Genomic DNA, 12,062 nt, shown 5'->3' on the forward strand with positions numbered 1-12,062 from the left:
AGGGGGCAGGCAAAAGCTCTGGTGGCCCGTCACATCTCCCCAACACACATGTCCAGCAATGCAATATGAAACCCTCAACAAGGAAATGTTGGCATATAATTATAGTTATTTGTACATAAGTAAAGGGCCAGAAGTGAGGTAAAAAAATAATAAAAGAAGAGTAAAAAGATTTCCCCATCCACCCAGTTTAAATCTCAGTCATAAGTTGTCATCTGTTGGGTTAATATTTATAGACACCCAAAAGAAGTTTGTAGGCAGAAGGCCCCTCACATACTTGAAAACAAATAAGTATTTGTTGAATTTTTGATGGTATAACAGATCTATTTCAAGCATCTTCTCAACAATTTTGTAGGAAAACAGCTGCACACCACTTGTCTACATAGTATTTGGCCATTTCCGAAACCTCTTTTGCATTTTACCAGATTGTGTCAACATCCCACCTTGCTAGTGTCACCTTCTGACATGTTGGGCTGAATTTGAGCAAATTGTAGTAATTTGTAACTTCAAGAATCTTTTCTGTGTTGGAGTTAAAATTAGGGGTGGGAATGTGTTAGAAAAAAAAAAAAAAAAAAAGAACTGAGCAGATCTCTGAATACCTGCAGTGGAAATAACATAAGGAAGCAGGAAAGCTGAGAGAGTTGCATGGTTTCCTTGTGGCCTCCTCAGTCTCAGATTACATTCTGTCACATAAGCATATGTCCCTCAGAGGGAGGAAGTAAGACCATGTGACCAAGCTGCCTGCATCCCCCTGAGAGGCCTCTGTGAAGCAAGGCCTCTTCCAGGGGGAACTTGGAGAGGTCCTGAGGAAGGTTTTCTAGCCGTATAATTAGATCAAAAGCAGCATCCTCTGTGGAGTGAGGGGTCCCCTCCAGTCCCTAGAACATGGCACAAGTGCAGTGGCCTTCTAGGACTGCTGTGCCTTCTGTCATGTTCATGAAAGGGAACAGGCACCTCCTTACTTCTCTTAAGTAACTACATCCTGAATCCCACATGAAGAACCCACTGACTTCATTATTTCTTTCAATTCTTATGTGACTGAGATTCTGAGGATGATGAAGGACAAGCACACAGCATCCAATGGGCTGAGTTGTGAGCAGGGTAGAAGGTTACTACGCACAAAAATAAGCCATTAACTATCTGCTTGGACAGTTGGAACATATTCAGAGAACTTACTATGTGGCTGTCTCAAAGGCACAGAGGATGATTAAACTCAGGTCATTGGAGGGAAATCAGTTATGGGGAGACATTTGGAGTTATGTGCATAACAAAGCTGTCACAATGTGTCATATGACTGCCCAGTGCTCTCTGCAATTTCCAGGTGAGCTGATGAACTGGTGAAAATAAGATGGCTGGAGGAAGCCTTGGCAGAAGAAATTGCTACTTGGCTACACTGTAGATTAAAGCATGCAGGGCGAAAGATTGTAGGCAGTTGGGACATGCTGGGGACTGCCCATATAATGTCTGATGTTGCCGAATACCAGAACCCCCTTGCCTGCTCTCTGTGTTACTTGCAATGACTAGATGCCTCCAAGGGGCATATCAAACTAAATAATCCTCTGCAGTGATGTCAGATGGACTACATGGGCCCTCTCCCATTATCAGAAGGGGACAAATATGCTTTAACATGTATGAACACATTACAGGCTTACTTTCAACCTTCCCCAGCAAATATAACCAATGAAAGGTCCATTGTTAAGGGGCTAATCTGACTGTGTGCTGTGAATGGCACACCATAGTTAATGGAGAATGACCAAGTAAACCATTTTGCAAGTCATGACACATAGTACTCTCAAGATGAGGACATATTGTAGATTTTCCACCTGAAATATAATCCAACAGGGGCTAGATTAAATGATAGAACCAATGCCCTGCTGAAAAAAGTCTTGGAGACTGAAAATACTTCTTATTTTATTGGTTGAGTTGAATTGTCTGCCTGAGGCACTGAGACATTAGTGCCTGCATGAGTGCCAGGCATGAGCAGTCTGCAAACAATTCTATGTTAACATGCCCATGGCACTTAAGATTACAGATAAAGGGCACATCCACTGATCATCTTCTCAAACTGATCAGGGGTACTAAGAACAATTTTTTGTTGTTGACTTCTTGAGACATCATATTTGTTACCAGAAGCATTAGCTGGCCATGTACTGTACAAATAAGTGCCTGATGGTTCCCTTTGTTAACCACTTGGAGGAGGGAAAATTTTTAAATTTACAAGGAAAGCTTGTAAACCTGGGAGCCAAACCTGGGCAAATACAGGTGTTTAAGGAGCACTTTGTATCAGTTTATGGCAGTTATGTATTCTAAATGTGTCTTATTCTTTTGATACCCTCAAAGTGCAAACATATAGACCCGGTCTGGTACACTTGCCCGGGGAAAACTGTTGCAGACTACTAACTCAGGTCTTATGGTAGTCTGTATTCTGCCTTATACGGCTGATTTGCCATTATTGGTGCCTAATAAACATTTGTCATCTTTTCCTTGGGTTAGCAATGAGTAACCTATTCCTGGATTGGGCAATGGAGGTGCAGGTATTGTGCCAACTAACTTTGGATCTTCTCAGAACTTCCTGCACTGAAGTGTGCAGGACATAGCACACTGGGTAGCCCAACCTACAAATGAGACAGAATGGACTTGAATGAAATATAACTGTTTTGAAACTTCTCAAACACTGAAATGGCCATCAAATAATAAGTCTAAACAAAAGATTTTTGCCTTGATTAGAAGGACACTATTTCTTGAGCACCTAGGTATACTTATATATGGAGCAGGCCTTGATGTGAGGTAGCAAGGATATACACTTGTGTATATCCACATAATGGAGCAGATACCTGTCAAAAATATTGAGGAAGTTTTCAATAAACTGATATGGAGTGATTTTCATGTATCTATACACCATTTGATCTTACTGTTAGAAAATGTAAATAAGAAAATATACTAGTATATGCACATTTTTATGAAGGAAATCCAAGGATAAACCAGCAACAAAAAGATTCTATTGACAGGATGGGCAGGAATGTGGTGGAAAGAAGAGAAAGACACCTGGAATTGGAATGGACTGTAAGATGAAGTGACATTTTTTCTAACTACCTCTTTTATTTTATCTTTTATTGATTTTATTTTTTAAAAATACATGACAGCAGTGGAATGCTCTGACTTTTAGAATCACGGTGTTTAACATAGGCAAAAATTAAACACATACTTAAAATCAACCAAGACATTAAAATACAAGTAAAGTCCAAATGGAACAGAAACAGTGATAATGACTCTAACGATACTACAAATTAATAAATTTGTGGTAAAGCAAAATGGGAATGTTAGCAGTTTAAGAGCTATCAGGCTGTGGATTTACACATTGACATACAACAGCTGTGCTCACTGCCATTTAAGTATAGAGGCTTACAGTAGCTAATTGGCACCTAATAGATAATCACAGTAGAAGAGATGGGAAAAGAAACAATGGGGAACAGAACAGCCTCCCTTTAGGCTTAGGCAGTACGAGTCCCTAAGCTGTATGAGCTAAGAATTCCTAGGTGGTTGACAAGCTTGTACTCATATAAGAAATGTAGAATGCACCTTCCAGTATTATTGCACCAACTCCCTTGCCTTAATGCATCCAAAACTTACTTATGTATAAAAGTATGAGCCCTTCTGTGCTCAGGGCTCAGACTTTGTAAATTATCCCTCATGGTGCCACTAATAAAGTGTTGCTTCCTGATCTAAGTGTCCTGAACCTCATTTCCCTCTACAATTTAACCACACCATGAAAAGGCGAAGAATGAAAGAACTATGCAACGTTGGAATACATAGTCCACTAATAATGTACTGTCATTAACAAATTCATTTTTCACAGAGCTTTGGATCAGAAACTTTAAAAATATGCTATATTTCAGATGGAAAATCCTAGAATTAATGCAAATAGATAAATCTATTATGTATGTTGGCAACCAGTCCTCTCTTAGTAAAAGGAAAGAAAATGAAGAATGTCAGGAAGTTTGAATGAATTCAGTTGTGTTAGACTAAATTGGAAATACTATCAGGAACTCAGATTATATATAGAAATGGGTAGGCAAAATTCTGGTGTAGATATATATACATTGCTAGCATACCTACCTGTATTTCAACTTTCCCCTTGATATGGACTAAAAACAACAAACATGTCTACTGTGATATGTCAGTGTCTTAAATTCCTTTATCAAATTAAAGGAAACACAGCATTTGGGAATAAGAGTAAATTCTGTGACTGAAGCAGGAAATATGTGATATGGTCCTGAAATATCTTGTAGTACCATAAAGAAAGAGCGAAAATATAATAGAAGCATGTCAAGAGAATATAGAATGTAGGGGCTCTTAATGAAGAAATCTGGGACTAGTTGAACAACAAAATAAATACTAATCATAAATTCCTAAAACCCACAGAGTAAACATTGTTAAGTCTTTGTTGATACAACTAAATAAATGTATAAATAAATAAATGGAAGAGACTATACAAATTCTTACAGTAGCATTCTAATTAATAAATGTATGGGATGATGAGAACAGAAAATCACCTTTAGCTGGGCATTGTAGTGCATGCCTGTAATTCCAGTGACTCAAGAGGCTGAGGCAGGAGGATTACAAGTTCAAAGCCCGACTCAGCAACTTAGCAAGGCCCTAAGCAACTTCACGAGAACCTATTTAAAAATAAAAAATAAAAAGTGCCAGGTATGTATGTCAGTGGTTAAGTGTCCCAGGATTTTATTCCCAAAGTAAAAAAAAAAAAAAAAAGAAAAGAAAAAGTAAAAGAAAATTACTTTCAGGGAAATCTCATACTAATTAATTTACAAGCAGGACTAATCAATGGATGCTAAAATTAGTGGCCAAAAAAGGAGAGCATGAGACTATATTTGCATAGTCTAAAAATTATCTCCCCAAAGGGTACTTTTAAATTATAAAATAGTAATAGTACTTCACACCGGAGGAATTTGGCAGATAGCACCTTAGCCAATTGATCAGGGCTCAGTTAAGATAATAGCATCAGGATAAATCATGTCAACATCATGAATCTCATTATATGAACCTCAGAGAAAGGTAGAATGCCAGTCCCATGATATTCTTACCAAAAGTGTATGATTTCAATCTAATATTAAGGAAACATCAGAAATACCCACATTGAAAACAGCCTACAAAATGACAGGCTTGTAATCTTCTGAAATGTCAAAGTCATAAAAGATGAAGAATTAGGAGCTGCTAAGATGAAAGGAGACTAAAGACTTGCAGTGAGGAGTCCTGAATTGGAATATGGAGCAGAAAAGAACATTAGAGGAAAACCAGTAAATTGTGAATAAAGTGTGTAGGTGAGTTAATGGTATTGAACTACTATTGACATCCTGGCTTCAACGATTGTTCTATGGCTATATACCACATTAATAGTAGGGGAAGTTACAGAAGTGGTATATGAAAACTCTCTAATAGCATTATGTAACTGTTTTGGAAATCTATTTCAAAATAACAACTATTTTAAAAGAGAACCAATAGACCAGTCTATAGGACAGCCTTAAGTCGGGCAGATCTTTTTAAAATGTACAGGGAACAAGACCAAATTTGAGTCCATACTGTTAAGTTCAGCTTAGCTTACTGACTAGAAATTGCTGCCCATCCTACCTCTTCCCTTGCAGACAAAGTAACATCCCAGACATGGCCTCATAGATGGGCATGCCAGGCCCTGTGTGCCTCATTGAGAACCCAGAGGGGCAGCTAGTGGTCAAGCAGGAAGCCCTGCAGCTCCTGTCAGCCATCACACAGCCTGTTGTGGTGGTGGCCATCATAGGCCCCTGCTGCACAGGGAAATCCTATCTGATGAACAAGCTGGCTGGGAAGAAAAAGGATAGGTGTCCAGCAAAGCTCTGCTGAGCCCTCTGTCCACTGCACGGTGGGCATCCAGCATGGGGATAGAGAGGAGACAGAGTCAGGGAGAGACAGTGAAAGCTGACTTTCCACCCACCAGTGGGCTCCTTACATTCTGTGTATAGAATTCGAGTTAATCAACTCACTTATCTTACTTTGACATTATTTTCCTATTTAAAAGTATGTATCTATTTATGGGAAAAATAATGTATTAATGAAGAAAATAAGCTTACATCATGATGCATTACAATACATTTAGTAGAATGTTTATGTAGTAACATCAAGCTTCCTTTGAACTATAAGGTAAAATGAAGGCTTCCTACTGCATTGGATACTCTTAGTTTCCCTATTTCTAGGATTGTAATTTAAATCCTACTTGCAATTTCTTTTAACTGTTTATTAACTTTTTCTCAGTCTCTTCGCCTTCTCATCCTTATTCTCCTCTGCAGGTTTCTCTCTGGGCTATATAGTGCAGTGCCACAGCAAGGGAATCTAGATTTGGTGTGTACCTCTTCCCCAGAAACCAGACCACACAGATGGACTAGTTCTGCTTGACACTGAGAGACTACAATATATAGAGAAAGTAAAAAGAAAAAAAAAAACTTTTAAATTCTACTCATATCAGACAATACCCTGCCCTGAGTTTGTGACTCCCACTCCTTGACTTATGCTTCTGACTCATCTTATTAAAGTATTATTCTTTGAATTTACTTGGTATATGAATTAAGAGTGGAGACTCACTTCAATTGATTAATTATGGGTCAATCTATAAAATAATGACAGCTATTTTTAGTCATTTTTTTCATATTATAGTAAAATGTTTGTGAGGTGACTGAAGACATCCCTAAACTGGGCTATAGTTTTCATAAACATGCCTGACTTTTTGTGTGGATCCATAAAGATGATAAGAATACCCGTTTTTCACAGAAGCAAAATATGAGATCTAATGATGACATCTTCGTTCATTAAAGATATATACATATCACTACCCTTATAAATCTAAGGCTTGGAAACCTCTTTTTAAATGAATTTATTTTAACTACTGCTAAAACATTCTTTACTGTGAGAAGTCATGGAAATGGAATAGGGTCAGGAACTAAAGTAGGATACCCTTATTAAACTACTTTGAATTTTAGTAGCTGATAAAAAATAGCTACTAAAATATTATCAAGTGCTTTTCTACTTCATACTCTAACATACATTTATATGGTGTCTGATTTACACAAGTGAAAAAAGTTATTGCATGTCAAAGTGACTTACCCATTATTCTACATCTAATGAAGACAGAACTAAAATTCAGTCTTTGTCCCTCCGAACTAATCACATTCTCAGTCACTCTTCTGTGTGGCTTCTGCACTGGCTTCTAGGGAGACAACCAGAATGATGTCTGGATCTTTGCCTTGGCAATCCTCCTGAGCAGTTCCTTTATTTACAATAGCCTAGGAACTGTCAACCAGCAGGCCAGGGACCAAGCCAGTATCCTTTTTTTTTTTTTTTTTTTTGCAGTTCAGAATAGCACTAAAACAGAAAATCAGCTTTTTCTTTTTTTATTTTTCACAAGTACAGAGGCAGACAAGTACTGAAGGATCCAATTATGCTGAACATCTCAATCCTCACCCAAAGTTCAAGCCTTGCTGGACTCACATATCCTTTAACACCCAGCCACATAACACTCAGAACATCCCTGTTTGACTTAATCCCCCGCTTTGTCCAAACATTCAACATTCTCTGGAACTCATGTCTTCACTTCAGCAAATCTCTGCATTCTTATCATCTTCTCTAAATATAACCTCTGACACCTAGCTGTATGCCATAGACATTGCTTCCTCTAGAGACCTCTCAATTACTGTTAGGTAGTGACTTTTTATTCCATGCTTTGCATGTAATGACATGCACATCAAATAATTAATTGTGTTTCTAGCTCTTTATTAGTTTATACTTTCTTTTTTCTTGAGAGAGAGAGAGAGAGAGAGAGAGAGAAATTTTAATATTTATTTTAATTTTCGGTGGACAAAACATCTCTATTTTACTTTATGTGGTGCTGAGGATTGAACCCAGAGCCCCGCACATGCCAGGCGAGCGTGCTACCGCTTGAGTCACATCCCCAGCCCCTTAGTTGACACTTTATTATCCCTCCACCATTAAAAAGAGAACCTCATTTGAAGCACACACCCAACACACATTTTTTTTATTGGTTGTTCAAAACATTACAAAGCTCTTGACAAATCATATTTCATACATTTGATTCAAGTGGGCAACACATATTTGAAGACCCCACTGCCCTTCATTTTTGCCCTTATCTCACAACCACACAGTAAACACACCCTTCACTGTCAAAGATTTTAGCTATTGGCATTTTTTAGAGACGAGCAACCCATAGACACTCATAACACTCTGGTCTCTGTACTCCCTCACTTCCTCACCTCCTCATGTATTATCACCACCCTTCTTCATTTCTTAATCTAGGTCATTATCAACTTCAGCATTTCCATGACCTTAAGTTCCAAGCATTGCACTGAATTCACTTTCACTTTCCTGTATCTATTAGGTATTTCTCATCTTATTTGCTCTCTGGTTGATTGATCTCATCCACTTTTCTAAAACACTTTCTTCTTTTTGTATTCAGAATGTCATAGCTTTCTAATATTCCATGTTCCTCATTGGTAGTCCTTCTTTTAATTCCTTTGCTGCATCCTCTTCCTTATTATGGCCTCTGAAATTAGTAACTCTTTAATTATTATTACTTCTCTTTTTTTTCTCTACTCTTAGTCCCTGGGTGATTTCAGCCAATCTCAAAGCTTTTGCTGCAAGTATTTATCAGTCACCATCAAGTTTGTATTTCCAGTTATAACCAAGTTCCAACTTTTGTATTTAGCTTGATATAAAATCCCCACTTAGATGTGTAAGAGATGTCTCAGGCTCAAAATACATTCCACTTAATTTCCTGTCCAGAACTACTCTTTCCCCAATCATTTCCAACACAGTAAATTCTCACATCATTCACAAAGAGGCTCAGATCATAAACTTAGGAATCATCTGGTATGATTTCTTCCCTTGTATCCCAGAAAGTATTAGTCAATGAATCCTTTCAGCTGCACTGGCAAAATTGTTTCCCTAGATTGACTTATTCTAGTACCTCCTAGAAGGCTTTAGTCTCACTTCCGGTCTCTCATCTTGATTGTGTTCCCGACTGCCTGTTTTATTTATTTTTTGCTTATAATTTTGACTTTGACAGATACAATCCCAGCCAGTATGTTCCTTTTTAAAAAACCATACCATCATATTCTTTCTCTACTCAAACCCCACAGTGGCTACTCATTTAGTTTAGATTAAATTTCAAACTCCTTACTTTGGTTTAGAGATTATATATCCTAAACCCTGTTTCTTTTAAGACACCTACCCTATCACAGTAGACTTCATGATATAGGTTGTATGCACTAGTGATTTCCTCAGAGTTTGCAGGTGATGTGACTTCTGTCTGGAATGTTCTTCCATTGGATTTTTTATGGCTTTCTTGGTTCATTTAGATTGCTGCTGAAAGCACATTCATCTCTGTGGACCACTGCATAATCAGCATCACATACTAACAGATGCAGATATTTTCTAACTTTTTGCCTCATTAAGTTTTCTTCAAGATAATCATTATCAATGTTTAGATTTATTATATTTTGTTGGCTTGTTTATTGTCAGTCCCCATTACTATGATGTCTCATTGATTGTAGGATTTTTAATCCTTAGGACAATGCCTGGTTCATAGTAGATGTTCAAAAAGTGTTTACGAATGAGTGAATTCTGTGAGTGAGTGTTTGTGAATATATGAGTGAGCTAATAAATATAAAACATTGTTTTAGGTAAGCACTGGCAGCAAATATATACAAAAAAGTGGCATTTCCCCCCCTGTAATTTTGTTAATGTGACATCTCGGCTATGTGACAGAGCTGACAAATCGAATCAGGGCAAAATCCTTACCTGGGAATAGTGAGGTAGATGACTCAGCCTACTTTGTGAGCTTCTTTCCAACAGTCCACTTTGTGTGGACTCTGAGAGATTTCTCCCAGCAACTAGAAGCAGATGGGGAAACACTTCACTGCTGATGAGTACTTGGAGCATGCACTGAAGCTAAAACCAAGTTACTAGGCTTGATGGATGTTGGATTAAAAATAGAGAGAAAACAATACACTAATGACAATTTCCAAGCAGATGTTAAAAATTATAGTTATGCAGCTGTGTTATCCTGACTGTTATGTTAGAGGCAATGAAAACATTGCTTAACTTTATCAGTTAGATCCAATTTAAAATTGTATTATGTACATTTTCTTGGAGAAAGATTTTTCTTTCCCTGTTCCTTTAACTTTTGGTATTCCTCATTCATCATCAGATTATTTTTGTCCTTACTCTTTATAAAAGTTATAAAGTTGAAGTGGTAATGTATTTGGGGTAATTAGTTTAAAGTTCATTGCATCTAATTTTTATTCTTGCAGCTATTAATAAAAAAGTAAGAACTTTAATGAGCCTTAGTTATGCATTTGAAAGTTCTTCCCAAAGAGAAAATGCTTCATCTGTGACCAGAATGCTCACAAGAAGTACCTTAAACAGCTGGAGCAGTTAGAGGAGAAAGATCTGAATCCTGAATTTGTAGAACGAGTTGTAGAGTTCTATTCACACATCACCAGTGATTCCAATGCCAAGAATCTCTCTGGTGGTATCACAGTCAGTGAGCCTTGTGAGTCATTCTTTCTCTCTGCTGCTTACTGGACTTTTTTTTAAACCCCATTTGAGTGAAACTCTCGATACTCTTTCAAAATTTGTTGTGGTCAGCACAAGGAACAAAAGAAAGTTTGAAAAAACTTTTATATATATATATATATATATATATATATATATATATATATATATATATACACACACACACACACACACACACACACCCCACTGGCTTTTTCAAAACTTAATACAGACTGGACTTCACCTATGTATGCACATGCTCAGAATTGTCCTGCTAGGTTGACCATGTATCACCTCTTCACCTTGTGTTTTTATTTACAAATATCAAATTCCTTCACATCAATCATTTTTGCTATATGTTTTGCAGCCTACTGTAGTAGATATGCAACAGATATATGGGGCCAAAGAGGTGAGAGGAAGAAGCTGGTAAGAGACCTTGTCAAGATTTTAGAACATCCTGGTTTCTTTTAAGAATTTGTTGTTTTTCCACTATTACCACAAAGCAGCTTTTGCTACAGACTGCTTAACAACCACTTAAGTGAATACATCACTTGCCAAACTGTTAAAATGGTATTTGTGTTTTGTTGCACCATTGAGATATTTTTTGTTTATTTAGTTGGCTTTTTGGAGAGGGAAATTTGGAAATGGGACAAACACAAAGGTCATGACCCACCCACATCCCCTTTTCATCATTACATACAAGAAGAAACTAGCAGAACTAAGAATGGAGTAAAGAAAGGCAGTATGGCAGGCACCAGCAAAGAGTTAAGGGCTGTCACTCTTTAAAATTATTATTTTTTTTATATTTTAAAAAATAAAAGAAGTTTTCCAGTCACTGGGGAAAGTGTATTTATTTTTATACAGAATTACTTAATTACCTCTAAAACAAGTGTTGGAAATTGTTTTTGCTGATACAAAGTATTTTAATGAACAGAATATATATATATATATATATATATATATATATATATACTAAGTTTATGAATAGAGCTCAATCTATGTATTTGCTATTCTGCTTGAGTTGACAGAGTATACAACCCCAAGTTGAGTCTAAAAGTATATCACTTCATTATTAAAAACACTAGAATGTTGGGCTGGGGATGTGGCTCAAGCGGTAGCGCGCTCACCTGGCATACGTGCGGCCCGGGTTCGATCCTCAGCACCACATACAAACAAAGATGTTGTGCTTGCCGATAACTAAAAAATAAATATTAAAATTCTCTCTCTCTCTCTCTCTCTCTCTACCTCTCTATACCTCTCTCTCTCTCTTTAAAAAAAACACTAGAATGTTTATTGGGATAACTTTTTTAAAAAATGAAAATTACTTTTCTGTTATGTAAAGAATAATTTGCTAAATGTGAGAAATCATTCTTGAGTATATAATGATAAAAGAGTCACATCAGAAAATTGGGGTTTTTTTTAAAACTATTTACAGTTGGTTTGTAACAAAT

At 37.0% G+C, this 12,062-nt stretch overlaps 1 pseudogene; it reads left to right on the top strand.

The window, feature by feature from the left end:
* Positions 1-5,688: 5,688 nt before the first annotated feature.
* On the top strand, positions 5,689-10,023 carry LOC143404403 (guanylate-binding protein 2-like; annotated as a pseudogene).
* The last annotated feature ends 2,039 nt before the right edge of the window (positions 10,024-12,062 follow it).

This window comes from Callospermophilus lateralis, chromosome 7 (genome assembly GCF_048772815.1).
Source record: "Callospermophilus lateralis isolate mCalLat2 chromosome 7, mCalLat2.hap1, whole genome shotgun sequence".
Lineage (NCBI taxonomy): Eukaryota > Metazoa > Chordata > Mammalia > Rodentia > Sciuridae > Callospermophilus > Callospermophilus lateralis.